Genomic DNA, 16695 nt, shown 5'->3' on the forward strand with positions numbered 1-16695 from the left:
AGATTATTTCACTCATTATCGGCCTGTGCATTCACCTTTTTCGCCATTGCTACTGTCCATGCTTCGAGAAATCAATTGAGTGCGACCTGCAGAGACGCTGGTCGATCGCAAGCACCCGGCTGGGTTTCTATGGGAGGTTCAGGCTCACGGCTGTACATAAGGTAGAAGGCATGTGGGGCCAGCCTATATGCTGCCAAGACCCCCGGAACAAGGAGATCCCAGTCGGTTTGTGGAGCATCTACAGACTGGCAGAGCATGGCTGCTATTGTTCTGTTCAGCCGTTCCACCATACCATCAATTTGAGGGTGGGATGTGGAAGTGTGAACATTCTTTATGCCGAGTGCCTCGCACACCTCCCGCAGGAGATTTGATGAACAATTTCATCCCTGTATGGTGAGAAGGTGCTTTGGAGGGCCTTTGTCCATTACCTATCCGTGAAGGAATGCATCCTCAATTGATGCGGCCGTCTGATCAGGTAGAGGCCAGGCCATCGCCCACCTCATAAAGTCTTCATCCCCCACCAGGAGAAATGTATTTCCCCTAGGTGAGCATGGGAAGGTTCCGAGTACATCGAGGGCGACTAATTCGTTTACCCTGTAGACCATAATGGACTGCAAAGGAGGCTGTGACCTGTGTGCTGACGGTTTTTGTGCACACAGTCCGTGCAACCCGCGATCAAATCATATATATTGGCAGACATATGCAGCCAGTAGTAATCACGTTGCAACGGTAACAGCGTCTTTCGGCACCCTAGATGCAGTAGTTTGTTTCGTTGGACCTCCCACGTCAATCTGCCTCACACGGATGTGGGCACCACTAGACATTGCCGGCGAGCGATCCCATCCCATCACATCAACAAACTCTCGTGCAGCACAAACTGAGACCCTATTGGGGAGTTTGACACAGATTGGTCCGCATTTATCCAGTGGCACAAGAGTAGCAGGCTGGCATAATCGACCTGCAGCTGTCCACACTCTGTGTACGAGCAGTCCCTGCACGGTTCCTCTGCCAGTGGCTGCGCAGGCTGAACCATTGTTATCGTTGAGCTATCTGACTCTAAAGATAAAGGTACCACATTAGTAAGCACCGTCCCCATCTAAACAGTGGTCAGACCCTCAACATTGAGCACTTGCAGGAACAGTCTGTGGTCCGCATTCAAGACTGTCTCTGTGCCTATCATCATTTACCTGCAGGTCATTGCATTCGACGGGGAGACCACAGTTGGCGAGTCAACCTGCATCGTCACTCGTGGTTTGTGGTATCGGGAGGGTACCATCATCTGCATGCCTGGAGGTACAGTCATGGACTCACTCACTAGCACCTGCACAGACAGCCCTGGTTGCAAACACTGGCCCATCGGTAGCGGGAAAAAAAATGCGAGCTCCCAATGGCATTTCTATGCAACCCTGGTCAGTGAGTATCTGGAGGGCATCCTAATGAAGAAATTGTTTCCCAGCAGGCATGGAACCACCGACATGCTGGAGACCAGTTTCGGTCCCGACAATGTAAGCTCCCCTATTTGCACCCACACGTCAATCTGCCCTACAACCCCCATGTTACCACAATTAGCTGCCACATATGTGCTGGTGACCGGCGCCAAGCGATCGTAACTGGACGGCAACAAGTCATATACATGTTTTCATTATAGTGGCCGATGCCCGTGTCAATTAAAATGCGGACCTCTACTCCTCCGACTGAACCCACCACGGCCGTGATTACCGTGGCTGCCGCGACGACCCGTCGAGCCAGCTTCTTGTCCTGGTTGCCCCATTCGGACCACCAGTGCAGGAGCGAGTTCACCAACTGGTGACGTCACCACCCGCGCGTTCCATGTGTGCGGTGATGTCACCATGCGCGCTGCCATCCACAGAAATTTTTACGTGTCTCCAAAGCAAACAGCATTTAACACGGTAAAACATACCTTACATTTATATATATATATATATTTTAACACTAGATAGCAGCACAGCCCTGACGAGCAGAGACAGCGACAAAGATCCAGACTGTTGGGGGTAAGTGCGAGCACCTGTGAAGCCTGGCGATGTGGTACACGAGGGGGTGGGTGGCCAGCACAACGCCCGCCCAACCGCTTTTGTCTCGCCAGTGGGGATGTTTACTACACAGCACACCAGGTACACATTTGAGACTGGGTCGACCTAGTGGAGACCCAGGACCGGTTGTTCAGATAATCATCAACGGTGTTGGAGGCCGTGAGCCGGAATCGAACTCGGTTGGCCCGGGTTCATAGCGCAGCGCGCTGCTAACTGCTGCGCCACCGCTCCCCACGCCAGGTGGCAGCATAACCCTGACCAGCAGAGACACAGACACTGGCATTGCCATTACGAGGAGATCCCACGTGGAGATGTTTCAACGTAAACACGCACCATTGACATTACTCCTTCAAACCATTACTGTAGTCTAGAATGTATCACATATTAATAAAAAAAAATCAAAAAGTCCTTTACCTCTTGGTCTGTAGGGGTCACGGGGACCTTCTTTCCCCACACATCTGATTAGCACGGTTGGCTAAGTACGGTACAAAAGAAGTTCAGCATGCATCAGAATCAAAATCTGTATTTATACTGCAGGAGGAATCTGATGAGCTATAAAGCTCTTTTTCACAGATGGCACAGGGTCAGAACGTTACAATAATACTCAAACACAATAGAAGTGCACATCATATAAATAAATAAAAATTGCATAAAAAATACAAATAAAACTAAACAATTTTTCATATTACCAGATAATATCCCACTGCGCTATTAGCTCTTTTTTCAGAAATGACCTGGCCACAAATGATAGCTCAACCAAGTGGTGGCAGAGGTCCGCAGCTTCATCGGATTTGCCTCTTACTATCGTCCGTTCATCGCTGACTTCGCGTCGATCGCAAAGCCCCTCCATGCCCTGACGGCGAAGGGCTTGGAATTCCACTGGGGGGAGGCTGAGCAGTCCGCATTCGACACACTGCGTGATGCCCTGGTAAGAGCACCACCATTGAGCTACCCCGATTTTTCCAGGCCGTTCCTTCTGGACACTGATGCCCGCAATACCGGTATAGGTAGAGTGCTCTCCCAGGTTGTCGATGGCATCGAACGAGTCATTGCATACGGCAGCAGGGTGTTGTCCTCTGTGGAACAACGCTACTGCGTGAATCATCGTGAATTGTTAGCAATTGTGTTTTTCGTTCAGCAATATCGGCCGTATGTATATGGCCGGCACTTCACCGTACGATCCGATCACTCGGCGTTACAGTATGCCTTGCGTGTTGATCAGCCATCGGATCAACTGTCACGATGGCTCGAGGTCCTCCAGGATTTTGATTTCACCATCACTTACCGCAAGGGTACCCACCATACCAACGCCGATGCGCTGTCACATCTCCCTCCTGCCGACAACTGCGCGTGTTTTCTTGGGTCGGGTCGCTGCAAACCCCCTGCCGCTGCCCCAGCTCCACCTCTGGTGGCGGCTGCGGTCGTGTCTGCTCCTGCACAAAACCCTCGGGTTGCTCTAACTTCATTTCTTCTGGCCCAGAATGCTGCATGATGTGTCCGACCTCCTTAAGGGCTGCACACAGTGTGCACGGCGGAAACCACCGGCTAAGCCATCCTGCCCGCTGTTACAATCCATCACGGTGCCTCGCTTCAACGAGTTGGTGGCTTTAGATATTTTGGGGCCCTTTCCTACCACTCCTAGGGTTAACAAGTACCTGCTGGTTCGGGGTAGAATACCTCACGCGTTGGCCCATGGCCTGGCCACTTCCCAACCAGTTGGCGGCAGCCGTCGCTGAGGCCTTTGTCCACGGCTACGGCATGGACAAGGGCGCTCCTGAACGGCTCCTAGGAGATGTGACAGGGAAATATTTTTCCGGCACCTTGTTGTGTGATGTCTGCACGCTGTTGGGAACAGAAAAAGTCCATACTTCACCATACCACCCACAAACTGATGGTATGGTAGAGCGTCTCCACAGGACGCTGACGTCAATGTTGTGCCACCAGGTTAGCAACTCCCAGCTCGATTGGGACCTCCAGATTCCCGGGGTCCTGGCCGCATATCGATTGGATCCTCATGCTGCATTCTTCTTGATGTATGGTAGGGACGCCGACCCCCCCTGTGGATGTTCGGCTGCACGTTGACTCGCCCACACCGAAATCCAAAATCTCAGTCCACTTGCGTTTCAACATCAGGAGATTGGCTGAGGCGCGTGAGGCCTCCATCGTCAATTCAGGTTTCTAGCAGAGAGCTAATGAGCGGCTGCGTAACCCCAAGTCATCCACACACGCGTGGTCCAAAGGGGACAAAGCGTGGCTACACTATCCCCAGGTGCCTTTGTCCACATCACCTAAATTGCTTAAGCCCTGGAGAGGCCCCGTCGACATCGTCCAGGTTGTCCATCCCTAATGCATCAAGGTTAAATGGGGTAGACGATACTGGTTCGTTCACCCCTCACGTCTGAAGCCTTTTGTCGCACCGCACCCTCCCATGCCACTTACACACTGCGGGGGCCGGACTTGTGATGTATCAGATGAGCCGGGTGATGCGGCCGTGATTCCTAACCCTCAGATAGATCGCGCCATTGCCCTACCAGATGACGCAGGATTGACGGGCCCGGCCCCTCCACGCTGGCCGCACCTGCCAACGGACAGCCACACGTCCTGCCGAACGTGCCCTCCGGAGAGCCCGTCTTGCCTGCGCCACCTACGACGGGCCAGCTACGCGCACACGCGCAAAGACTTTGCGGTTCTCTTGAGATCGCTCCGTGTTCTCCGCTCACAAACACCGTTCGACTCACCTTCTTCGGGACCACAGGGTCGCCTTGAACTATGCCCATTGCCGTGCCATGTCGAGGGACGGTTGTTTTCCTCGCGGGTCTTGTGTGTGCTAGTGCGCAATCCATTGTATACATGTATATAGTGTGTATTTGTACGGGGGTTAGGGTATTTATGTCGGTTTTTGTTATTGTTGTGTTGTTTCCATACGAGGCACACACGTTATGTTTGTTAATTCCGCCTTTTATTGGGAATTTGTTACAGCCGGGATGGCTGGGTGCTACGAGGGGGGGGGGGGGTGATGGAGAGGTGTTATTCCGCACTCCCCATATTGTCAGTGGGTAGCATCACTATTGGTTCAACAGGGGGCGGAATAGTGACTACGCCAATGTTAAAGGACTATGTCAAAAGGGGCCAACGGTGATCTCTGGGATAACGGATCCTGGGACACAATCCCCAAACCCCGGGAGGGGGGACTGGGGGATGATGTCACCCTTCCAGGACCTGGTGGAAGGTTCTGGAAGGAAGGCGTGGCCGGGGCGGAGCAAGCCCCAGACCTGTATATAAGTCGGACCTCTGAACGATAGTCAGTTACTTCCCAGCTGAAGACCAAAGACCTGGGCTGAGGATAGGACCCTGGACCCAAGCTCCGCCGTCCTTCTAAGGGCCGGAGCTGAGTCAGGCCAGTGGTCATGACCCGAAGACCCTGGCATGGTCGGGTCAGCATAGCCTCCTCTTGGGCCCCAAGCCGGAGGACTGGGAATTAGCGTGGTCCCAATATTAGGGCCCGTGTAGTCCGGAGGCCATACCTCCCCATGTATCGGGTGGAAGGGGCCGCTACTCGTTTGTGTTAGGGACCCTGTACGATGATGGTGTTAATTAAATATCGTGTTGCCTCAACTGGTGTCTCCTCTGGGTTCTGACCCACTACACATGTAGAGGCGTGGCCAGCTGCAGACTGGGTGAATGCAAGCCAAAAGCGGCGAGAGACTGCTGCCTTAACCTCACCTGTGTGAAGGTGACAGATTTCGTCTAATTATAACATCACTTAATCACATCACTAACAAGTATAACCCGTAAAAACAAAGTTTTTCACTATAAATCCTGTATATGCGTGGCAGCTAGAGTCCTCTCGTCCTCTGGCTTGAGATGGCTGCCACCTATGGGTCAGATGATTGCATTGCACCATTAAGCAATTGGTAATTGAATATAATTATTTTGTCCTAAAAAGTGTAACATTTTTGAAAAAAAAAATTTCACGAACATTAATTGTCACGCACAACGAGTCTGTGTGGAAAATGTCAGCTCGATTGGATCACGGGAAGTGGGTTACAAAACGACCGAAAGATTTGCACGGTCGTAAGCAAGCAAGCACGCAAGCAAGCAAGCGAACTTAATATAAAGGATTTAAAAATGGGCAGAGTACACTTTAGAGGGCTCATACGTTCGTTGATTGTACACCTAGACATTCATATTTTTCTTCATCATACTAGCCTTTTCCCCATCCTAGGACGGAAGCTGTAATATTTACAAAAAAATTGAGCAGAGAATAATTGTATCTTTTGTCAATGTAATGGCAGTGAATCTTGCACGAAAAAATGTCATCAAACACTACACTGCATTTCACTGTAGCACTGTATTAATGGCAGTGATGCTTGCACAAACTATGTCATAAAACACGCCACTTCATGTCACTGTAGCACTGCATTTAACTCACCTTCAATTAGTTCGAAATCACTGCTCTGATACTTTATTTTCTTCTGCTTTCGCTCGCTGGGGTTGTAATCAATTTGAATTAGACACAATGTCTGTAAAACCACGGAGAAATGTTTATAATTTATCATAATTTAGAAGCAAAAATTAAACTTACCTTTTGTTCGAAGTGCTGAAGAAATAAAGACACCAAATACACTTCGCTGCTGCGTATAATTATTTATTTGATTAACTTTCAATAAAGAAACATCAAATTTAAAGCGAATTTGCGTAAAAAATTGTATTTCCGCTCGACCTGTGGAAGTGTAAAAATCAAACTGCTCATGATTATTAATAAGGGGGGGGGCGGCTCTTTTGCAGTGACGTCACGTACTGTGCTGCGTATATTTATTTTTAACCGTCACTTTCTGTAAAGAAACGTCTGCGTATAATTATTTATTTGATTAACTTTTAAAGCGAATTTTCGTAATTTTTTTAATTTCTGCTCGACCTGCGAAAGTGTAAATATCCACCCCCTCATGATTATTAATGAGGGGGGGAGCTCTTTTGCTGTGACGTCACGTGCGGATGTAGCACTGTGCTGCGTAGATTTATTTTTGACCGTCACTTTTTGTAAAGAAACGTCATATTTGAAGCGACTTTGCGAAAATAATCTTTCCACTCGACCTTCTTCCGTGTGAGTGTAAAAATCCACCCGCTCATGATTATTTTATTGTTAATGACGGGGAATGGGTGCGGCATGTGGAGTGACGTCACGCGCATTACACACATTTCTGGGCTATTATAGTAGTAATATTGGTTTGTATTATTGCGTCGGTCGCGTGTTTTTCATATAAATCGTATAAGAATAACGATGCAAACTTGACGTCATTATGACACTGCTTGATGCTTTTATTGATTAAATGCTCAGCTATGTAGCGTATTGCGTGTCCAAGTGGTTTATTTCTGTTTTCTTAGTCGTATTGCTTGAACAAACCTGTACTGATGGACGGATCTGTGAACCCGGTGACTATTGTGGAAGTCTTATAATTGAGGTAAGAAAACCCCTTGACACAAGCTTACGAGAATCAATTAAATTAAATATTAAATATATTAAGACCCTCCACATACAAACACCCCACGACCCGCACGGCCTGTGGATGCTGTAAATTATTTATTATTAATATATATTGCTGAATAACTGCATACCTTGACATGGGTGGCTCTTAAATGAAAATATTCATCCAAAGCAGAAATACCCGACTTTAAAGATATATCTCGACATCGTACCCCTTTTTATTCCAGCAGCTAAAGTCTTTGGGTTTTTTTGTCATTCACAAATATCTCCGCAGAATTTCCAACCACACTTTTTTGCCCTCCAACAACCTACTCCACCCTCATAGCACGTGCCTAAAATCCAGCGCTGGATTCCATTGGGGAGGGAGGGATCCCCTGTAATCCAGGTGGATCACTCTCTTTCCATGGGCATTGAGTTCACCATACCCTGACTTGCAAGCAGATGGCAGTATAGCAAGTGGATTCATCTCCACCTGCTCCATCGCGTGTGTCTGGTACTCGGGTTCCCTCCTGCATGTACAATCACTCATTAATGGAGTAGACACGTCGCATTAATTACTGGTTTAAAATATAGTTACCACTGCTGTTAATGAACAATGCCACACCTCCACCCACCAACCCATACTAACAGTCAGACAAGACTAAGACAAAAATCCCCCTTTTAGATGTAAAAGTATGTTTGGGCAAATAGTGGCGAGCACACCAGGGGTTGAGTGGTCAGCTGACCAGCACCACGCCCAGCTGCCTTTGTTTCCCAATGATAATGTTTACAAATCACAACAGGTAGTCATTTGAGGCCGAGTTGACCAAGAGGAATCCCAGCGGCGGTTTAGATATTCCTCACTGTTATTTGGCCATGAACGGGAATCGAACTGGGGACACTGGGTTGGTAGCATTACCCAATGTGTACTGTGCCACCGCTCCACACACGGAGTCGTACACAGGCGCACGTGCACGTACATGCTGAGGGGAATCTGCGCTGTGTGATCAGCGCCCTTCTGCCCCCACAGCCACCCAATCCTGATCCCCTCAACGCTTCCTCGGAGCTGCCCCTCCCACTCACGCAGCAACAGCAGCAGCCAGGAATGTGCCGATATCGTCAGATCTCAGCTGATCAGCGCGTCTGGATGGTGCTTGGATGGGTTACCGTGCATACAGCACGCGGTGTCGACTCGTGGGGCTACACTGCCAAGCGTGGTGAAGCATGGCCATATAGTAGCTCTCAGATGTGTTCGCAGGTTGTACCTTGTGCTGTGGAGATGCATAACTAGATTCCTTTCATCTTCTTGGTTCTTTCGGTAAAGTCACGTAGAAGGGAAGTAATAAAATAATAAAAATTAAACATAATAAAATAAAATAATTCTCACGACGTTTCGGCTACAACGCAAGCAGCCGTCTTCAGGTGAAGAATGAGACACTGCCAAGCTAGGAGCTTCTTCTTGGTTCTTTCGGTAAAGTCACGTAGAAGGGAAGTAATAAAATAATAAAAATAAAACATAATAAAATGAAATAATTTCATTTTATAAAATAATTTTTATTATTTTATTACTTCCCTTCTACGTGACTTTACCGAAAGAACCAAGAAGATGAATCCCTGCAGTCACGAAAGCTTTAAATCGAAAAAAGCTAGGAGCTTATATATAAGCTGAGTTGGAGGTGGAAGAAGAAGAGAGCCTTAACAAAAGAATGTGCATATCAAGAGGAATTTAGCATATTCATGGCAAATGCGTAGGAGGTGGGCGGGGGGGTTTCAAAGTCATATTATGCCCATGCATTATGCAGGATCAGCAGCACCAAGGGAGGGTGCAGGGAGTAGCATTAACAAAGGAAAGGAATGCTAATAGTATGTAGCTGCAGTTACTAAACAACCACGTAGAAAACTAAAGTATAAACTACATAAAAAGAACTAAAGTATAAACTGCATAGTACCATCAGTATATTTACTATACTCTACAATAAGCTGAGTTACTAACAGCAAGTAATACATTACAATTCTACTGGGCGTGGTGCTGGCTGCTAGCGACGGGGGATCATCGTCTTTCCAGGTATTGTATATAGAGTGTTTCAATCTGTGCCTATTTTTCTCACTGGGTTTACTCTAGATCCGCCTGATCTTATCTCCTTCGCCTAGTATGCAGGAAGTCGCAGGTTCGATCCCGACACCTGTATATTTGAAGTGCATGTCCTCCTCCTGGTCATGTGGATATTTCTCCAGGTCTTCCGGTTTGTCGCTCCGCAGTTAGAAACATGCTGCTACTATAAATTTCCGCGTGATAATCCACTTCCTTGAGATACAATTTGTAACAAAGGCGCTTCTGGAAAAGCGATAAATAGCTCCGTGGGCTTAGCCTGACAAAAAATATGTTTAGTGCTTTTTTTTTAAGCCATACGTCTCTATGCAATGTCATCTGGCACAACCAAAGGGCATTCGCCTACTGAGCAGTGCTGGTCTGGATCATTGTGTTTGTAATGAACGATGTTGACAGAGATCAGTGTCGAGCACAAAGAGAGACTCACACACGAGAGCCATGAGCTTCATCTTCACTCCTCCTAGTGAGATGTACTCTGTGAGCTCTTGGTGACTGAATGTGGGAGGAGGGGCATCCTGAATGCCCTGCAAGTCCGAGCTCCTGCACTCACAGAGCACAGGACATGGAGTCCATGAAGGGTGCAGTCCCTCTACATCCTTATGTCGGAGCTCAATATTTAAATGTACATACGATCAGTGTTATTATATGTGTGATGGTTCAACCAAAAAGGGAAGCATTGTTACACTCATAAATAAGAATTAATATTCTACTTCTCTAAATAATACCGTTATACTCTATAGTAAATAAAACATTAAATAAAGTAAAGTGAAAAATGTCAGTTTTAATTTCACTTACCTTGAGTCCTCATACTGGCTTTCTTGTCAGAAGGGGGCGAAATTAGTCTCATCGGAATAGATGGCTCCACCGAATAAAATTGTTTTGCGGTTCAGTTCATAAGCTTCATAAGTCGGATGGTTAAAAATAATGTCTTATGGCAGTTCGTCATAAGTGTGGAAGTTTGTAAGTCGGTTCACATCTCGGTCACTGCCTGTGAGTAACATTAGACTTAACGCTGGGGTTAAGGAGGAATGTGGTCATTCACTATTAGTAAAGGTTAATATGCTCATTAAGGAATTTAGTTAAATAATGGTAATGTACACAATGTATATATGGTATAAATTATATCTGGATGATTGATAGTGATTTTAGAGAGATTCGTGAATCACTTTGTTTGAAAATGAAACAAACCAAATATACTGCCATAATCCATATGAAATGTATTTTGGGTTAGATCACGTAAATATAAATGTGGCGTTAAAACCGCCACTACCCGACACAGTCAATTCGTAAGTTTTGTCACGTAAACAAAATATTCTAGATTTGAAGTTTTCGTGACTGCAAGGTCACGTATGTAAACAAAATATGCCAATTCGTTACTAGTTCAGCACACCGGTGTGTTGGAGAGTAAACCGACAACATTTAGAGTACAACATTTTGCTGGTGAATACAACTAGCTTCATCAGGCAATATCCAAAACTGTCAGGAATTCCTTCTGCTTCGGTCTTAAATACAGGGAGTAAAGGTGATGTCATCAATGTGGGCCTATCAGGTGTGAAGATGGGAGAGGTTAATGTAGTTATATAAATTACAATGGTTTATGTTAATCTGAGAATATCCTGTACCTATTAGTTGGGTTATTCACAATTAATGAAAATCCATAATTGATAGTGTTTGTACATTATGTTGATCTAAGAGAAAACGCAGTGTAGATTATTGGCTCCTCACAGTTATTCAACGTACAATGAAATGCTTATTTTTAAGTTAGTTTTTAATTCATGTCTTGTACCTCCAACCAGTACAGTTGACAGTAGCTATATACACATTCAGTCACAGTTAATCGACGTACGGAGACCTGCATAGGCATGCAATTAAACAGGGAGTTTACTTGATGATACGCTTCTAAGCAGCATTAAGCTTGTAACAATCAGAATGGTTAAATTGTGTTTCATTCATATCAATTTCAATACATTATATAATTAGTCTTGGCCAATCGTAACTAGTTATACAGAAAACCTCACCATTATCAAAATCAATTGAATGTCCTTGTTGGCATAACTGCCGACATACAATATCGTGTATTACAAAGCACATCACGACCGTTCACTGATTAGCCCACTAGGTGGCAGAGAGAGCTCGGGTTTGAGTCTGGGTTGGTACTGACCTGAGTTTCTCATGCACGGAATCCTGAAAAATACAAACCCACATTCCACACAAAGTCACCTGCTGTTTACAGTGTAATGCAACATCGTGGAATAAACAAACACCTGAAAATTGAAAATAGTGAAAAACAGGGTTATCTATGGAACCTTCATGCAAGTATCAAAATTATTAAGGTAAAAATAAGCATTACATTTCTGGCAATAAAGGCATCACTGCTCAACATGAGCTATTACAACTTTCATACTTGCATTGCCTTTGTACTTTTAACTTTTTGGCGTTCTCTGTTCTAACATTGGTGCAGGGACAAGGCCATGATTAAGGCTTTCTCTGGTGTAGGCCAAACAGTATCAAAGACAATGCATATATTATCAGAACATGTTTGTTTGCATGTTTTAGCCACAATTATGTGTGTTTAGTGCAGACTTTATACCTTACGATACATATAGATATGGTGTTTGAACATCTTACCACCTATAACAATAGGTTTTTCCCCTTTTTTCTGGCACAAAAAACTGAAACCTTTGTACGAGGAATCATGTCTGCATTAACCACAATACTTGTGGTCAGAATGCAAACAAAAACACATACTTTGATAATATATGCATTGTTCATGAAACGGATTGGTCCACACCAGAGATAGCTTTCTTTGAGCCTCATCTCAAACGGTGTTAGTTCTGAGGATGCCAAAAGGCGTACAGCTCAAATACAATGCACTATCAGAGTAATGAGAGACCCGGGTGAGCATCTACAGTACCAAAATATAAGAATAGGTTTTTCTCCTTTTTCTGGCAACAAAACTGAAGCATTTTACGAAGAATCATGTCTGCGTCAACCACAATACTTGTGGTCATTACTCTGATAGTGCATTGTCTTTGTAAGCCTTCTGGCATCCTCTGGTCTAACACCGTTCAAAAGAAAGCAGTCTCTGGTGTGGACCAATCAGTTTAAAGGACAATGCATATATTATCAGAGTATGTTTTTTGTTTGCATTCTGACCACAAGTATTGTGGTTAATGCAGACATGATTCCTTGTTAAAAGGGTTCAGTTTTGTTTCCAGAAAGAAGGGGAAAACCCTATTCTTATCTTACCACCTGTTTTCTTTCCAGAAAACGTAAAGCCTATTCTTATTTTTTCATCAAAAACAGGATTTGTTTAACTGAACACCAACAGACCTCTACAGATGACAAAACCACTCTTTACAGATCTACCGTATTTTCCCGCAAAAACCCGCGGGGTATACCACTTTCTACAAACAAAACAAGACCCTGCGGGGTATATGGAGGTGCGGGATATCCCAAAAATATTTTACACGTGTGACATGGTAGGACTATCCACTATGCAACACTTACCTTTGACTAAAGCACTGCTGAATAAACCACTCACACTAAAATTGCACATGTTATCACGTTATAAATGAATTGTTTATACAATTAAACGACAATGTTTGAAGTGCACGCACTGTTTACCGGCGACGGGAGAGCTGAGAGAGGTGGGGGTTGGGGGGTGGGGCAGCTGGGGGGAGAGAGAGGTGGGGGGGGCGAGGCGACGGCGTACCATAGTTCTGCGCAGTGCGCAATCTACCAGTGCTAAACTATACTTACTTATCTACCAGTTATGTGTATTTATTGCATATGTTACTTATTTACTATTTTTAGGTTTTTTCGGTAAAGTCACGTAGGTAAAAACATTAAAAAGTAAAATAAAATAAAAAATAAAAATCACGACGTTTCGGAGGCAACACAAGCTTCCGTCTTCAGGTGGTACCGTCACAGCCACGACAGCTGTATCAAGTAAATTAGAGATTGCAGGAGTTACCACTGCGTTTATATAATGGTTGGAGAAGGTGGTGGGGCAAGGGCCGCATACTTATTATTAATATGGTAAGGTGAGGTTTGAGACTAAGAATAGACTGCATAACAAAGGCTGAGCCTTTGTTATGGAGAGGTGCGGTTTGTGACTCAACCTGTAACAAGAAGACCACCACTAAACATGGTCAAACAGTAATGGTTGTCTGTCAAATAAGATTGGCAAATAAGTGTAGTTAAATCTTTTTTGCATGGTTAATCACATCTTTCCAATGATTACTCATTTTGTAACCGTCATCACGGTGGAAATTATGTCTGTGTTTGTATATTTGTATGGCTTCGTGTACAAACCTTTGATGGTAGCCAGGCGGTTTGCAGAGAACCTTGGTCTCGGAAAATACAATTTCATGAGAGCACACCGAGTTGTAGCAATGATCGGCAACGGCCGAATAATCAGTTCTGCCATGTTTCAGATCTGACTTGTGCTCGCGGACACGATCAGAAACATGACGTTTCGTTTCTCCAATGTAGCAATCACCACAAATGCAACTCAATTTGTAGACTCCAGGATACTGTAAGTCAGGAACGACATCCTTCACAGATGGAATCAGATCACGGATTTTATGCACTGTACTGAATCGGACTTGGATCTTATGTTTGTTTAGAATTTTGGAGATCTTTTTGGTCACGCCTGCTATGTATGGCAACGTGATAGTTTTGGTCGGAGTTTCATGTCGCTGTTTCTGTATGGTGGGAGAGACAGCTTGGCGGATAGTGCGGTCAGAGTATCCTTTCATCCTGAGGGCCCGATGTACATGTCTTAATTCACCGGCCAGGTGGTGTTGGTCAGCAATGCCATGGGCTCTGTGGTATAGCGTTTTGATGAGAGAATTCTTTTGAGATGGGTGGTGGTGGGAATCCGGTTTCAAGTAGGAATCTGTGTTGGTGGCTTTCCTGTAGACAGAATGTCCCAAGGATCCGTCAGACCTCCTCTCAAACAGAATATCCAAGAATGGTAGTTTACCGTCTTTCTCCACTTCCATGGTGAATCTGATGGATGGGTGTCTAGAATTGATGTGGTCCAAGAAGTGGTTCAATGCTGGGAGGCCATGTGGCCAGATGACGAAAGTGTCGTCCACATACCTCTTCCACAAGGAAGGACGCAGGGTGGATGTCTGGATGGCGTCTGATTCAAACTTTTCCATGAACATATTGGCTATAACTGGTGACAAGGGGGAGCCCATAGGGGTACCCTCATTCTGTTTGTAGAAAGTGCCATTCCAGGTAAAATAAGTGTTGGTGAGGCAATGCCTAACCAGCGCAGGTACATCAGTATTCAATCCATGTTGGACTAAGTCCTCAATTATTGTTAGGGTGTCCGGTACTGGGACTTTGGTGAACAAAGATACTACATCAAAGCTGACGAGGATGTCATCAGGAGATAGTACAATGTCCTTAACCATAGAGACTAATTGGGTTGAGTTGAGTACTGCCGAAGAGGTCTTGCCTGTGAAGGGGAGCAGAGTATCTGATAGAAAACGGGCTAGTTTGTACGTAGGAGAGTTTATCGTCGACACGATGGGTCGTAGCGGGGTGCCTTCTTTATGGATTTTGGGAAGACCATAGAGTCTGAGAGGTCTAGCCGCCGATGGTTTTAGAGAGGGACGTTTGCTTGGTTCGATTAGGGAAATCGAACTCGTGATGATACTGTTGGTTTTTGTCGTTAGGTTTTTAGTGGGATCGTTTCTAATTTTGGAGTAACTCCCATCATTAAGAAGGTCCAGGATTTTGTTGTTGTATGAAACTTTATCCATGATGACCGTGGCATTGCCCTTGTCTGCCGAGAGGATGACTATATCATCTCTCTTTTTTAGGTCCGCGAGTTCAGAGCGTTCGTTTTTGCTGATGTTACTTGTGGGTTTCTTAGCATTCTTAAGAATAGTAGAATAGTAACTATCACGTTGCCATACATAGCAGGCGTGACCAAAAAGATCTCCAAAATTCTAAACAAACATAAGATCCAAGTCCGATTCAGTACAGTGCATAAAATCCGTGATCTGATTCCATCTGTGAAGGATGTCGTTCCTGACTTACAGTATCCTGGAGTCTACAAATTGAGTTGCATTTGTGGTGATTGCTACATTGGAGAAACGAAACGTCATGTTTCTGATCGTGTCCGCGAGCACAAGTCAGATCTGAAACACGGCAGAACTGATTCTTCGGCCGTTGCCGATCATTACTACAACTCAGTGGGCTCTCATGAAATTGTATTTTCCGAGACCAAGTTTCTCTGCAAACCGCCTGGCTACCATCAAAGGTTTGTACACAAAGCCATACAAATATACAAACACAGACATAATTTCAACCGTGATGACGGTTACAAACTGAGTAATCATTGGAAAGATGTGATTAACCATGCAAAAAAGATTTAACTACACTTATTTGCCAATCTTATTTGACAGACAACCATTACTGTTTAACCATGTTTAGTGGTGGTCTTCTTGTTACAGGTTGAGTCACAAACCGCACCTCTCCATAACAAAGGCTCAGCCTTTGTTATGCAGTCTATTCTTAGTCTCAAACCTCACCTTACCATATTAATAATAAGTATGCGGCCCTTGCCCCACCACCTTCTCCAACCATTATATAAACGCAGTGGTAACTCCTGCAATCTCTCATTTACTTGATACAGCTGTCGTAGCTGTGACGGTACCACCTGAAGACGGAAGCTTGTGTTGCCTCCGAAACGTCGTGATTTTTATTTTTATTTTATTTTACTTTTTAATGTTTTTACCTACGTGACTTTACCGAAAAAAACCTAAGAATATTAATCATTGCAGTCACGAAAGCTTCAAATCTAGAATTACTTATTTACTGTTTCAAGTTCACTCTTTTCCAGTTAGTTTGTTTTCTTTGTGCACGTTATGATTTTAATGTTAACAATTGATAGTGGAATGTATTACAAATGTAAACTTCGTATTAATATGATGGAATTAAGCTGCGGTGACGACGTTAAATATATGAATGCATGCGGGGTATATGGAGGTGCGGGCTATCTGATTTTTTTTTTACACAAAACGCTATTTTTGCGGGGTATATGCGTC

Source organism: Lampetra planeri, chromosome 45, assembly GCF_965212315.1.
Source record: "Lampetra planeri chromosome 45, kcLamPlan1.2.h2, whole genome shotgun sequence".
In the NCBI taxonomy this organism is placed as follows: Eukaryota; Metazoa; Chordata; class Hyperoartia; order Petromyzontiformes; family Petromyzontidae; genus Lampetra; species Lampetra planeri.